General features: G+C 38.1%; 1 protein-coding gene across 47 annotated transcripts in view; it reads left to right on the top strand.

Moving 5' to 3' along the window:
* Positions 1-14,544, top strand: part of EPB41L2 (erythrocyte membrane protein band 4.1 like 2) — a 392,946-nt gene that overhangs the window by 64,375 nt on the left and 314,027 nt on the right. For 4 of the 47 annotated variants that reach the window (XM_067010783.1, XM_067010751.1, XM_067010792.1 and 1 more), the window contains exon 2: positions 13,186-13,246. The exons of the other annotated variants lie outside the window; for them this stretch is intronic. The gene's annotated coding sequence lies outside the window, so the exon portion shown is untranslated. The remainder of the gene's footprint in view (positions 1-13,185; positions 13,247-14,544) is intronic. 47 annotated transcript variants of the gene reach the window in all.

Here is a 14,544-nt window from a genome sequence, read left to right as displayed (position 1 = left end):
TACAATTTGAAATTACCCAACTTTTAAAGCCTTAAGCACTCGTTTACTTTTCGGTACTATAACGAGTGAAACTTGTATTCTCAATAGTTTCTTTTAATTCTTCTCCACAGACTGTCATTCTACACGTTCAGCTCTGTTTTGTGTTAATTTTTACTGCCTTTCCCCCCTGAAATACAATAGTCCTGTAGTGTCCTAGTGGAAACATTGTTCTCTTTGTTTGGGCTAAAGAAGTGCCTTTGTCATTCCTTTGAGACATTCTGCAGATGCCATTTTGCAGTTCTGAAAAATATGTCGCTGTCCTCCTTGTGCCGTGTTAAATTGTGTGTGTGTATGGCTTGGTATTTTAATGAAGTTGTAGTGAAAACTTGACAGTGATACTTGTCATATGATTATAAGACAAAGAAAGGTTCTTTCCTGATTGAATGTAGATACGTGTTCCCTGTCTCTCTCTAGTGCTGTGTGGTCTGAAAGTAGATCTCTCCTGCACTCACGTGTTTGATGCTTTTTGACTAACTTCATAGGAAACTGTTAAAACAACTTCTTCTGACGTGTACTGCTTTTTAAAGATCTCTTAATTTATATGTTCTGAGTAGCATTTTAAGTGGCAAGTACACAGTCTAATTTGCTAAGTGGCTTTAATCCTTGTAGTAAGAAGTGGGGCAAAAATCTTTGGGGAAATTACCCTGATAAAATCCAGGAAATTCCTTTCATTCTTTTAAATCCAGTTAAAATCTAACTTAAAAAAAAGACCTCTGATGTAACAGTGTCTGAAAGCATGTGCTCCTTAGAGTAATTTCTTGTAGATAGTGCCAAGCTCAAGGAAGAATAGCATGAATGTACCTCTGTGTTTTAGGTAAATCTATACCACATGGCACATGACCAGTTTATTATAACTTTGCTGGGACTTAGTTGTCCTGTTTTGCACTGCTTTAAAAGTGCTAAAGCAGGAGTATAGAAATAAAGGGAGAAAGCTTCATATTTTTTACTTTAATGGACTTTAATCTATTAAGATATTTCTTAATTATATGTTCAGTGGAGAAAACTTGGTAATATAGAAAAATACAAATAAAGCAAAATTTCCCAATTGCCCACATTCAGAAACAACCATTGTTACCATTTTGGCTGAGCATTTCCAGTGTTTTATCTGTGAATTTACACATGGGGTAAAATCAGAGCATTATCCTTTTTTTAAAAAAAAAAAAACGATTCTTTAAAAACATTTTAATTTTATTTATTTATTTTTGGCTGCTTTGGGTCTTTGTTGCTGCACGCTGGCTTTCTCTAGTTGCGGTGAGCGGGGGCTACTCTTGGTTGCAGTGCGCGGGCTTCTCGTTGCGGTGACTTCTCTTATGGAACACAGTTGCAGACCACAGGCTCTAGGCGCGTGGGCTTCAGTAGTTGTGGCTTGTGGGCTCTAGAGCGCAGGCTCAGTAGTTGTGGCACATGGGCTTAGTTGTTCTGTGGCATGTGGGATCTTCCCGGACCAGGGATCGAACCCATGTCCCCTGCATTGGCAGGTTATTGGAGTATAATTGCTCTACAATGGTGTGTTAGTTTCTGCTTTATAACAAAGTGAATCAGCCATACATACACATATATCCCTATATCTCCTCCCTCTTGTGTCTCCCTCCCACCCTCCCTATCCCATCCCTCTAGGTGGTCAGAAAGCACCGAGCTGATCTCCCTGTGCTATGCGGCTGCTTCCCACTAGCTGTCTATTTTATATTTGGTAGTGTATATATGTCCATGCCACTCTCTCACTTTGTTCCAGCTTACCTTCCCCCTTCCCGTGTCTTCAAGTCCATTCTCTACGTTGGCAGGCGGATTCTTAACCATTGCGCCACCAGGGAAGTCCTGTAAATTCTTAAGATAGTAGTGCTTAATTTTGGAAATGTTACTCCATAGGGCATTCATGCATTAGATGGACTCACTTGGAAGTTCTCAGTTAGTAGAAAGTCTGTGCATTTATTGCCTAAAGATATACGAGTCAGAAAAGGATAGGCTAATCATTTGGGGGTGTTTTCCAGGATCATAAAAGCAAAATAAGTCTATATTAGAACTGTTAAGAAGCCTTTGAAACAAGTAAAGATCTGATCACATAAGCCCTGGCTTGTCCTGGACAACTGGCTCACTGATTTCCAACAAGAGCTGATTCTGCTGTGGCCCGACTCCTGTCGTCTGGGGCAGAGGTACACAGGGATTACAGTGTGTGTATATGTCTAGCCATCAGCTGGGCTTGTTTTAGACAGTGATACCAAGCCCTGTGTCATCCCATTCCATCTGTTTCTTTTAAAAATAAATATACAATTGGTACAGGACAGATCCTGTTACATTAAACTCCACGGCAGAAATCAACTTTCTTTATATGGGTATTCCTATATAATTAAAGGTTGAGGTGGGAGGAAACCCTCCCCCTGTGATTGGTGGATACTCAGACCAGTCCTTCTCCAAAAGAGAAAAAGAACCTCAAGCCTGGTTCTTATTACTCTAGGATCCAATGGAAGAATATTTACTTTTGATATTAAGATGATAAGAGAGCAGAAACAAATTTTCTTATCTTGTTATAACCGTGCTGTTTTGTTTGTTCATTCAACATATTGAATTAGATGTTCTGATATATATAGTTAACATGGAATTATAGGGGATAATGGGAAGAGATAAAAAGGGATTAAGGAGGAGGATAGGAGATACCTGAATTACAGCTGAACCCAAATGGCTTGAATAGAACTAGGCAAATTCTTTATAGAGCGTGGCTGTGTCAGTGGTGGGAGGAAAAGATCAGGGAGATGGTGACAAAGGGGGAAGTTAGGTGTGGCAGCTGAGTTGATCATTTAGGAGTGCTACATTTCACCCTTTTTGTCTAATATATATGTATGTACACACACATTTCTATACATTTAAGTATAATGTGTATTTGTGTGTATATCACCTTATATAGGTCAACTGCAGGTACAGTCCTTCCCTCCCCAAGCACAGACCATACAAAGTCCTCTTGACCTACTGCATCTAGTTGCAGTGACTTGTCTCATAGAACACTGGTGTACCGGTGATGTTTATTCCTCTAGCTTCATTTCCATCCAGCTCATCTGTCAGTGATCAGCTGCATTTTTCAGATTTCCCCCCTGCCCTGTCACATAGCCATAAATATTGCTCTGGGCATAGCTCGTCCTTGAAGTGTGATTCCTGATCAGATCTTACTGCCCCTTGTTCTGTCCCCTGGGAAGAGTGCCTTCATCAGTCACGTAGACCTCAGGGCCACCTTGGGGGAGGGCCTGCATTACTCTTAGCCCGTCTGAGTTGACTTGGCCATTCTTGGCATTCTGCTTTCTCTGCCAGTGGGTATGGCTGGAGAGGTAGCCACTCCCTGCTGGCCTGGTTTGCCATGTACCAGGCTTCTCTTTCAGAGCCTTGTGATCTGTGAGAGTGTGTGTGTACCATAAACTCACAAATAACTTGATCCCCATCCACACCCCCAAGGTTTTATTCTGAGTGTTCTGTGGTTTAAAAAATCAGCAACAGAGCTATTGTTAGGTTTGGTCACAAACTGCCTGTTTTTAACCTTATACCTGGAAGCTTGGGTTGGATTTTTTTTTTTTTCTTTCTTTTGTTTCTTCAAGTGTAGACAGGGGAAGTGGACAGTCTAGACAGAGGAGAGTCAGCACTAATGAGGACACGGAAGCATTTCGTGTTGAGGAGGCTGGTATAGCTGGAGTTCAGGGTGTGTGTGAGAGAGGGCATATGGGAAGCAGAGGACGAGCTGCAGGTCTGGATTGGGGCCAGTCGGTACTGAACGCAGGAAGTTATACTGAGGAGTTTGGTCTCCATACTCCCTGCAGAGCCACTGGAAGCCTTTCAAAAATTTTCATTGCCATTATTCTTTTGAAGTAAGAGGCATAATTACAAATATCTGTGTTTTAGAAACATTACACACCAGGTTTTCTGAAGAATTACCAGATTTCCCTGGGTATTTGTGCTGGTGATTTTTACCCTCAGTTAAAGGTGTCTGCCCAAGGAAGCCTCCTTTCATATTTCTTTTATTTATGGCTTCTAGGTGACACTTCCAACTCCAGTCAGCACTTGTGTATTTCTGTTCAGTAAAATCTGGTGCTATGATTTGGGTGGTATTTATTGTACAGGTGACTAGGATCAAACAGTTATTTAACTTAATTTTAATAGTAAATCTCATTGTTACTAGTTCAGTACATTGTTTTTGCTACACAATAATAATCTGAAGCTTGGCAGTATTGATTTAAGCAGGTGTCTTTGGTATTTGTTGCTCTTTGTTATGAGGCAAATTTGTGCCCAGTCTTAACCGTGTTCCAGGCTGGGCGTTCGAGGAGGAAGACTGCGTTGACGACAAGGTCACAGTAAGGCAAACTGATACCAAGAATTCAAAAATGGTCGTTTCGGCAGTAGAAATACCTGTAGAGAAAGGACAACAAAGTGAGCCTGGATGAGGAGAGAGGAGAGGATCAGGAGTGACGCCTGTACTGAGTTTGTTGTTTTCTTTTACTGGGATTTTTGTTTGTACTACTTAATGAATATGATTCATCCATCCATCCGTTCATTCATTCATCAAGTGTTCCTTTGGCTACCTTACTGTATGCCAAGTATTGTATTGGGCCCTGAGGGATATGGTTGTAAGATTGCAGTCTTTGCCCCTAGGAATCTGATTGTTCACGTGGAGAGGCAGCCGGTCAGTAGCAGAGAGAAGCATTCTGGGGACTGGGAATTGCCCCGCAAAACTGGATAAATAAAATTTTCTTAATCATTTTGCTTAATAATTAATAAAATAAAATCATACCATGTATCAGGTATGTGAGAGGGAGAATCCATTTGTAAATTACCTCCTTAATAGTTGTTCAAGAAATATTTGTTGTTGGGCTTCCCTGGTGGCGCAGTGGTTGAGAATCCGCCTGCCAATGCAGGAGACACGGGTTCGTGCCCTGGTCCGGGAAGATCCCACATGCCGCGGAGCAACTAAGCCCGTGAGCCATGGCCACTAGGCCTGCGCGTCCGGAGCCTGTGCTCCGCAACGGGAGAGGCCACAATAATGAGAGGCCCGCATACCGCAAAAAAAAAAAAAAGAAATATTTGTTGGATGAATGAATGTATCTTGTGTAAGAATAGGTTTTTACAAATTGGTATTAATGCAAAAGAATATTTGCATCATTTGCTACTGGCTGTCCCTTCAGGGAAGGGGTACTTTTTTTTTTTTTTCCCCATTTGAAATTTCCAGGAAGTATAACTGTCCTAGGGTTTCTTTCCAAGCATTTTTCTGAAGCCAGTGGGTGGGTGTATGTTTAGATCCAAGAGAAACAAATTATAACCATGATGTGAACTTTTCGCAGTCTTAGAATAAAAGCTTGAAAAAATATTTTTTATGCTTCTCTCTTGCAAATGCTAAATATCCTTTTCTAAAGAGGAGGAAAACAAAGATAACATGTTAAGCATATTAGGTCTTTATATTGTTCCCACCTCCCCTAGTAATTAGCACAACCCCTCAAAATGTTCATTGATAATTTTTGGCCGTAATTTCAAATCTTAAAATTTGGTAGAAAGAAGTACATACGTGGTGAAGTTCAAATAACATTGGACATTGCTGTTTTAAAGAATGTAGGCATTTTGGGAGTCAAAGAACAAAAATATTACTATAGCATTAGATTTATGAAGACAAGCAAAATAAAATGTGGGTACCCAATAAGAGCTTTCTATTATACAAAAGATAAATTAGACACATCAAAAGTCTCTTAGCTTAAATTTATTAAATATGGATATAATTGGGAAGAGGTAAAGGCTTTGTAAACTGTGAAGCCCATGTAAATGCATATTTGGTGTAACACACAGATTAAATTGGTCTCTCCTCCCCTCTATATGACTACCAACATGGTTTGTGTAGGCGTGGAAGAAGACAGCCATGGAAGTGCACGTTCTCCTAGGTTAACTAATAGAAAGGAAAAGTGGAAATAAGGGTAGGAAAGGAGTACCACAGCCTTAAAATGGACATATTTTAGGTTCAAAGCTGCTGATGTTTCCACGTCATGGACTTTGAGCCAAGATTATCCGTTTAGTAGCAAAAATTTACATGTATAATTAGGTTTTAAGCACCTTCAGGACATTTCCTTATACCCTAGCATAGTATAGGGACCACAGTTATTTATAGTGTTATGAATTCTTTTTCTAGACCCCCCCCCCTTAATCTTATAGTAAACAGAGCACCTCATTTCTGCTGTCTAGGGCCGTCTCTTTGATTTGCCATCACAATTCATTCTGTACAAATCACACTTTGCTTCTTCATGCCATTTCTCTTGTTCCCAGTCCTTGTATTTAAGGTAGATTTTTTTATTTTGTACACAGCGTAGAATTGGGTCTTCCTTTTACCCACTCTGACAATCTGTCTTTTAATTGGTGCATTTAGTCCATTTACATTTCATCTAATTGCTGATGTTGTCGTTGGGTACCATTTTGCTCTTTGTTTTCTGTTTGTCCCATCTGTTCTTGGTTTCTTTTTCTTCTTTTCCTGCTTTCCTCTGGATTGAGTATTTTTCTTCGAGTCCATTTTATCTTCACTGTTGACTTATTCCTTTATACCTCTTTGTTTGTTAACTAATTTAAATCAACTCATTATTTTGTCTCCAAACCCTCTGTTCCTCGTTTGTTAACTATTTCTAGTGGATGACATTGCTGCCTAATTAATTGCTCTTCCTTTATCTCTTTCTTGACTCCCCTGTGTTGCCAAATTCTTATCATTCTGCCAATTGAATATTTCTTGAATTTTTCCATTCCTTCCACTAACACCTTCTCTATTCAGACACTATAAACTGCACAAAGCTGAACTCTCTCATGGTCCAGTTTTTTTTTTTAATTTTATAAATTTATTTATTTATTTTTGGCTGTGTTGGGTCTTCGCTGCTGTGCGTGGGCTTTCTCTAGTTGTGGAGAGTGGGGGCTACTCTTCATTGCAGTGTACAGGCTTCTCGTTGCGGTGGCTTCTCCTGGTGCAGAGCATGGGCTCTAGGCACGTGGGCTTCAGTAGTTGTGGCACACGGGCTCAGTAGTTGTGGCTCGCAGGCTCTAGAGCGCAGGCTCAGTAGTTGTGGTGCACGGGCTTAGTTGCTCCGCGGCACGTGAGATTTTCCTGGACCAGGGCTTGAACCCGTGTCCCCTGCATTGGCAGGTGGATTCTTAACCACTACGCCACCAGGGAAGCCCGAAGCCCTCATGGTCCAGTTTTAACTTTGGTAGCCAAAGAAACACAGGTCTCAATATTGACAAAGAATTGACAAACCACTTACATTTTTACTCTGGTCTCTTGAAAGACCAGAAAGTGGTTCCATTATAACAGCAAAACTTAAAAATTCTCTTCATCACTTTATGAATTTTTCTGATTCTTCCTCATCACAGTTTAAAAACAGCCCTCATACTCCCTCCCTTCAACGAGTCTCCTCCCAAACAATAAACACCAACTCTCTCAGTTACAGTTTGAGTCTCTCCTGTGTTTTTTTTTTTTTTTTTTGCGGTACGCGGGCCTCTGACCGTTGTGGCCTCTCCCGTTGTGGAGCACAGGCTCCAGACGCCCAGGCCCAGCGGTCATGGCTCACGGGCCCAGCTGCTCCGTGGCATGTGGGATCTTCCTGGACCGGGGCACGAACCTGTGTCCCCTGCATCGGCAGGTGGACTCTCAACCACTGCACCACCAGGGAAGCCCTCTCCTGTGTTCTTTATGGATCTATTCTTTTCTCTAGTAATTCAGCCCATCCCACAGTAAATCAGTCAAGTTGCTTTCAGGATTGAAATTACAATGGCAGAATTCTCTTTGGGAGAGAGGGAGCAGAGACTGTGGCTACCCATTTGTTAATATTTTATTTTTTAAACATTAATACAGCTGTCATTTCTTGTCTGGATAAATATGTAATGTTCTGTCTGGTCTTCATGAGTTTTTTTTTTTCCCCCCTCTAGTTAAAAAAATTTTTTGTTCGTCATATTGTAGTCAGAATAGTAGTTTTAAAGTCCTTTTAGTTTTCTGCTTAAAATACTTTCATGGTACCACTTTGCTTTTCAGAAGAGGCTCAAACTTTGTGACGTAGCTTTTACCTTATGAGGTTCTTGCTGTTCTAGATTTTAACTTACTAATTGGGTTTCCCTGCTCATATGTTAGGTTTTCTCTCATGTCTAGACTTACGTGCATGTTGCTAGCAATATTCTACTCTCAGGTCTTAATTTAGATATAGCTTCTTCTGGGTATCTTTCCTTCTATGGTTCTTCCCTCCACTGGGCCCTCTCCTCCCTGTAAGATATACTTCCCCCCTCTCCGATTGACTTTACTTTGCCTTTCTCCCTCATCAGGTTATAAGCTCCACAAAGGCAGTTACCATGTCTGTGTTCACAATTGTTTGACAATCAATGGGCTCTTAATTATTTGCTGAATGAATGAATAATTCCTGAATAATCTGATAATGTGTTTCCTATCTTTTCTTTCTTAGCACTTGTCTTGCCCTGTTGAGCTGATTTGTAGCCAATGTTCCTTTGGTAGATTAACCTGATATACTGAGACTTCCTTCTGAATATTTCCTCATGAAACACATGTAGGTGACGCTGTATCTGCTTGAGTAGGTAGATTCCATCTACCATGTTTGGTTGTTATAGTACCTTGAACTCCATTCTTGTTATGCAGACTTTTATTTAGTTCTAGCCCTTTTGGATGCTCTGCCAGTCAAAAAGTACTTTTTTCTGGGGGGGGGGGGAGTCCTAGCTCTTAAGATGTTTTTTCTCTATTATTGTATTACTAAAACTTTCAAGGATAGTCACTTGTTTGGAACTAAGGTAAAAGATTAATAATAGTAGCAAATGCTAGAAGTAGGGTTATTCTCTCCCAAATCATCATCTCTTTCTTTGATGTTTGGAATCCTCTCCAGGAACTTAGATGTCACATCATCACTTCAAACTCAGTGTCTCTAAAAGTTCCAAAATCTTGAAACTTCCAGTCTTTTGAGGTGGAAAGCTTGGCATTATTTTTTAGTTGTGCCTCTTCTTTATCTGGTGCCTATTTAGACATCAGTGCCTGTGGATTTTTTTCTCTGAAACTTTTAAAATATCAGTCCTTTATTCATCATTGCTACTGCTGCTTCCACACAAGTCTGTTTTTCTCTTAGCTTTATTGAGGTATAATTGACAAAATTGTAATATATTGAAAGTGTACAACATGATGATTTGATGTATGTATACATTGTGAGGTGATTCCTAAAATCAAAGTAACACATCCATCACTTCACAGTTACGTTTTTTTGGTGAGAGAATAGTTAAGACCCACTGTCTTAGCAAATTTCAGGTATACGATACACTATTATTAACTGTAGTCACCATGGTATACACTAGCTTCTCAGAACTTATTCATAAGTGAAAGTTTGTACCCTGTGACCAACTTCTCCCTGTTTTCCTCACCTTCATGAACCTTCTTATGTAGCCTTCCATTTAGACTGTCCCTGCTTCTGCTATCTCTCCTTTCCAATTCAGGGCCCCCAAATTTACCTTCAAGCAACATTTAGTGGTTATCCTGCTTGGCCGCAGCCAAACATTCAGGGAATTGGAACCCATGTACACTGCAAGTGGGAATGTCAGATAGTGCAGCCATTTTGGAAGCCAGTCTGGTAGTTCTTCAAAAACCTTTAACACAGAGCTATCATTTAAACTCGCTATTCTACTCCTAGGTATATGCCCAAGAGAAGTGAAATCATATGTCCACACAAAAAGTTGTACCATGAATGTTCACAACAGCATTATTCATAATAATCCAAAATCAGAAACAATACAAGTGCCCATAAATTAATGAATGAATAAACAGAAATGTGGTATAGCCATCAAATGTAATATTATTTGGGGCATACAAAGGAATGAAGTACTGATACATACCACAACTTGGATGAACCTTGAAAATAGTATGCTAAGAGAAAGAAGCCAGATACAAAAGGCTGTATATGATATGATTCCATTTATGTGAAATGTCTAGAATAGTGAAGTCTGTAGAGACAGAAAATAGATTAGTGGTTGCCTGGGGCTGAGAGTACAAGGTTTCGTTCTTTCTGAAGAGTACAAGGTTTCTTTTCTTTCTTTTTTTTAAAAAAAGTGATTAAATTGATATAACAAATTCACCATTTTAAAGTATACAATGCAGTGGTTTTTATTATATTCAAAATGTTGTGCAACCATCACTACTATCTCAGTATATTTTCATCCCCCCAAAAGAGACCCTGTATCCCTTAAAGCAATCACACCTCATTCCCCCCTCCTCTTCTGAAACTGCTATACAATTTTAGATTCCTGCTAGCAACAATTAATGAGGGTTCTAATTTCTTCAAATCCTCACCAACACTTGTTATTTTCTTTCTTTTATTTTTTTCAATAGCCATTTTAGTGGATTTGAGGAGATAATCTCCATGTAGTCTTAGTTCCATTTTCTTTTTTTAAGAAAAATTTGTGTTATTGAAGTATAGCTGATTTACAATGTTGTATTTATTTCTGCTGTACAGCAGATTGATTCAGTTATACATATATATACTTTTTCATATTCTTTTCCATTATGGTTTATTATAAGATATCAAATATAGTTCTTTGTATTATACAGTAGGACCTTGTTCTTAGTTCCATTTTCTAATGACTAATGATGTTAAGTGGCTTTTCCTATAGTGATTGGCCATTTATATATGTTTGGAGAAATGTCCTTTGGAGTAATGTTTATTCAGGTCCTTTGCCCATTTTTTAGTTGGGTCGTTTGTCATTTTGTTGTTGAGGTGTAAGAGTGCTTTATATATTCTGCATACTAGATACCCTACTTGAACAGATGGTTTACATATATTTTCTTCCATTCTGTGGATTGTCTTTTCATTTTCTTGATACTGACTCACAAATGTTGTAAATTTTGATGAAGTCCAATTCATCTATTGTTTTCTTTTGTTGCTTGTTTTTTAGGCATCATATTTAAGAATGTGTTGCCAAATTCAAAGTCATGAAGATGTACACCTCTCTTTCTTTAGAGAGTTTATAATTTTAGCTCCTACATTTTAAGTCTTCGGTTCATTTTGAGTTAATTTTTGTATATGGTGTGGGGTAGGGGTTCAGAGTCATTCTTTTACACTTAGATATCCAGTTGTCCTAGTACCATTTGTTGGGAAGACTGTTCTTTCCCTGCTGAATGGGCTTGGCATCCTTGTCAAAATCACGGCTTATAGATATGTGGGTTTATTTCTGGACTCTCAATTCTGTTCGATGACTGGTATCTAGCCTTATGCCTGTACCATACTGTTTTGATTACTCTAGCTTTGTAGTAAGTTTTGAAATCAGGAAGTGTGAATCCTCTCACTTTGTTTTTCTGTTTCAGGATTAGTTTGGCTATCTGGACTCTTGCAATTCCATATGAATTTTTGGATTAGCCTGTTCATTTCCGCAAAAAAAAAAAAGGGCAGTTGGAATTTTGATAGGGATTACATTGAATCTGTCAGTCAATTTGGGGATTATTACCATCTTAACAATATTAAGTCTTTGAATCCATAAACATGGATTTATTTACATCTTTGATTTCTTTGAACAATGTTATGTAGTTTTCAGTGTACAAGTTTTATGCTTCCTTGGCTAAATTTACCCCTATGTATTTTATTCTTTTTGATGCTAAGTGGAGTTATTATTTTTGGATTTTATTGCTTCTGTATAGAAATATGACTGAGTTTTTGCATATTGATCTTATATCCTGGAACTTTTCTGAACTACTCTGTTAGCTTTTTAAGATAGATTCTTTAGGATTTTTTATTTATACAGTCATGTCATCTGCAAATAGAGATAGTTTATGTCTCCCTTTCCTATTTGGATGCTTTTTATTTTTCTTGCCTAGTTGCCCTGGCTTGAACTTTAAAGTACAAAATTGTATAGAATGATGAGAGGTGGTGAGAGGGGACATCTTGTCTTGTTCCTGATCTTAGGGGGAAAGCTTTCGGTCTTCACCATTTACTATTATGTTAGCTGTGGGGTTTTTTTAGATAACCTTTGTCATGTTGAGGAAGTTTCCTTCAATTTTTATTATTTCTATTTTTTACTTTAATTTTTTTAGTTTGAGTGTTTTTTTTATCATGAAAGGATGTTGGATTTTGTCAAATACTTTTTCTCTCTATTGAGATGAACATGTATTTCTTTCTTCCTTCTATTAATATGATTTATTACATTGATTGAATTTCACATGTTGAATCACCCTTGTATTCCTAGGGTAAATTCCACTTGCTCATGGTGTAAGATCCTTTTAATATCTTGCTGGATTTGGTTTGCTAATATTTTGTTGAGGACTTTTGCCTCTATATTCATGAGGAATATTGGTTTATAGTTTCCTTTTTTGTGTGTGACATCTTTGTTTGGCTTTGGTATCAGGCCTCAATAGAATGAGTTGGGATGTTTTGGGGTTTCTTTTTGGGTTGATGAAATGTTCTAAAATTGTTCGTTGTAATGGTTGCACAACTGAGTATCCTAAAAAACATTGAATTGTATGCTTAAAGTGGGTAACTTGTATGATATTTCAATAAAACTATTACCCCCCCCCCCAAAAAAAAAAAAAAACACCACCACCAAAACAAAACTTTAGGCAAGGTGACCTATCTTTTTTAGCCCAGAGTCCTTATACTGGTCTTCAAAGCCCTCGACAATCTTTCCAGCTATCATATTTCAGCATTACCTCTAACTTATCTTTGTTATGTGACTGATCCAGTGATAGTAGTCAGCCCAGTGCCCTGCTCACTGCTTCCCCAGACCTCCAAAATATCTTGTGCATCTTGCTGCTTCACTTGCCCAAGGACTGTTCTCACGTATTTTGAAAGTCCCTGTCCCTCTTTCCCACTGAGGACAATCTATCCTTCCTTGCAAAGTTCTGTTCAAATTTTTTCTATTTACCGGTCTAGCCTGTAGTTATCTTAGTCCCAAATCCCTACATTAGATGATTATGTTATCTCACTTAAAAAATTGTTATGTGTGATCTGAAATGTGTAAGTTTCCTTAGAAGAATGGGATGGGATATTTGAAATCAGAACTACTTTGGGAAATCTGATATATGTGTTTGTAGTGCCCATAGGCATATATTTTATGCATTTACAGTTAACTCACAAGTTTATAGGGGTGGCTTTTCATTTGCACTTCTCTGGTCTTCCCAAATAGTTCTGAGAGCTTTGAAGAAAGGCATGATGTGGTATACCTAGCCATTAACATTATGTGCCAGGTAAGTATCTGTTGAGTTATATGTATGTGTTTGGAAGAAAGATCCAGAATTTTCACTTGTGCTTTACAGTTTTCCTTATGTAGTTCTAAAAGATATTTTTTAAGAGAATGTATTGTATTAGAGTAGAAACACTTGAGTAAAGTCCTAATGTATGAAGCCCATGTGCAAATGTGAGGCATAGGTAGTGAGACTGTTTATGTAAAGGCTGCATTTTGGTATTTAGTGAAGTATAGCTGGGAATATGCATAAGCATCGTGGTGTAATGTAAAGAATGTATAATGTGTTGGAGTTGTACCTAATTGATTTCAGATAAAACAGAATTGGCTTCAAACCTGAGGCATCAGTCTCCTACATAGTAATTGGAGGTTAAGCCAGTATCCAGGTTCAGGTTTGTCTACCTCCAGGATTGACGATCCAGGTTCAGGTTTGTCTAACTCTAGGACTGACGATTAACTACTGTAGTATTTTACATTCCATGCTTATTGAGGGAAGTTATTTCTCTGAGCCTCATTTTATTGACGTATAAAATGAACTTGATAATAAGTACTGTGCAGAGATGTTTTGAGGCATAAATAAGGGTGTTTGTAAATAACTCAGCAGAGAGCTTGCTCACAAAATAGGCCTATTAATCCCAGTAAAATATTTTGTTTACTTCAAAACAATTCCAACAAAAGAGATTTTGAAAGCTTATCTGAAACTTTCACAGAGAAACTTGCTTATCTCTTGGCTTTAGCATATTGACTTCTTTGCTTTACATTTTGGCACAGTTTTCAGTGTACTGTTTCTCTAGAATTTAGATAATTTTCCAAGTAAGTCATTTGTTAGTAATTTCTTCCACTCTCATCTCTGTTGTTGTTCCTAATGAGTTATTGTCAGAAAAGTAATAAAATTATACCTTCTGTCATTAATCTCCCTTCTGAAGAATTTGAGAATATCTGACAATTGTGGTTAACTGCAATATTATATACTTAAGCCTTAGGTTTTGAAGTTTCTGGAATGAAGTTTAGGAAGGCTGATTTTTTTTTTTTTTTAATTTTTTTTTGTTGGAAGCCATCATAAGAATGAACTAGAGAAGTGGTTATTGGTTTTCATCTTGGGTGCAAACGTATTTGTATAAGAGTATTTTGTTGATGTTGCTATAGAAACGTAGTCAAAACTCCAGCTTGGAATGCATCACAAATAAAGTATTAATTTGGTTACTTGAATTGTTTTTCTTATGTTGGGGTTATACCTAATTGATTTCAAAATGTCTTTGACTTTTTTATTCTTAGCTGTCACAAATATCCAGATATCAAAAA

Source organism: Kogia breviceps, chromosome 13, assembly GCF_026419965.1.
Source record: "Kogia breviceps isolate mKogBre1 chromosome 13, mKogBre1 haplotype 1, whole genome shotgun sequence".
In the NCBI taxonomy this organism is placed as follows: Eukaryota; Metazoa; Chordata; class Mammalia; order Artiodactyla; family Physeteridae; genus Kogia; species Kogia breviceps.
Note: the sequence above shows the minus strand (reverse complement) of the source record. Positions and strands in the feature narration are given on the sequence as shown.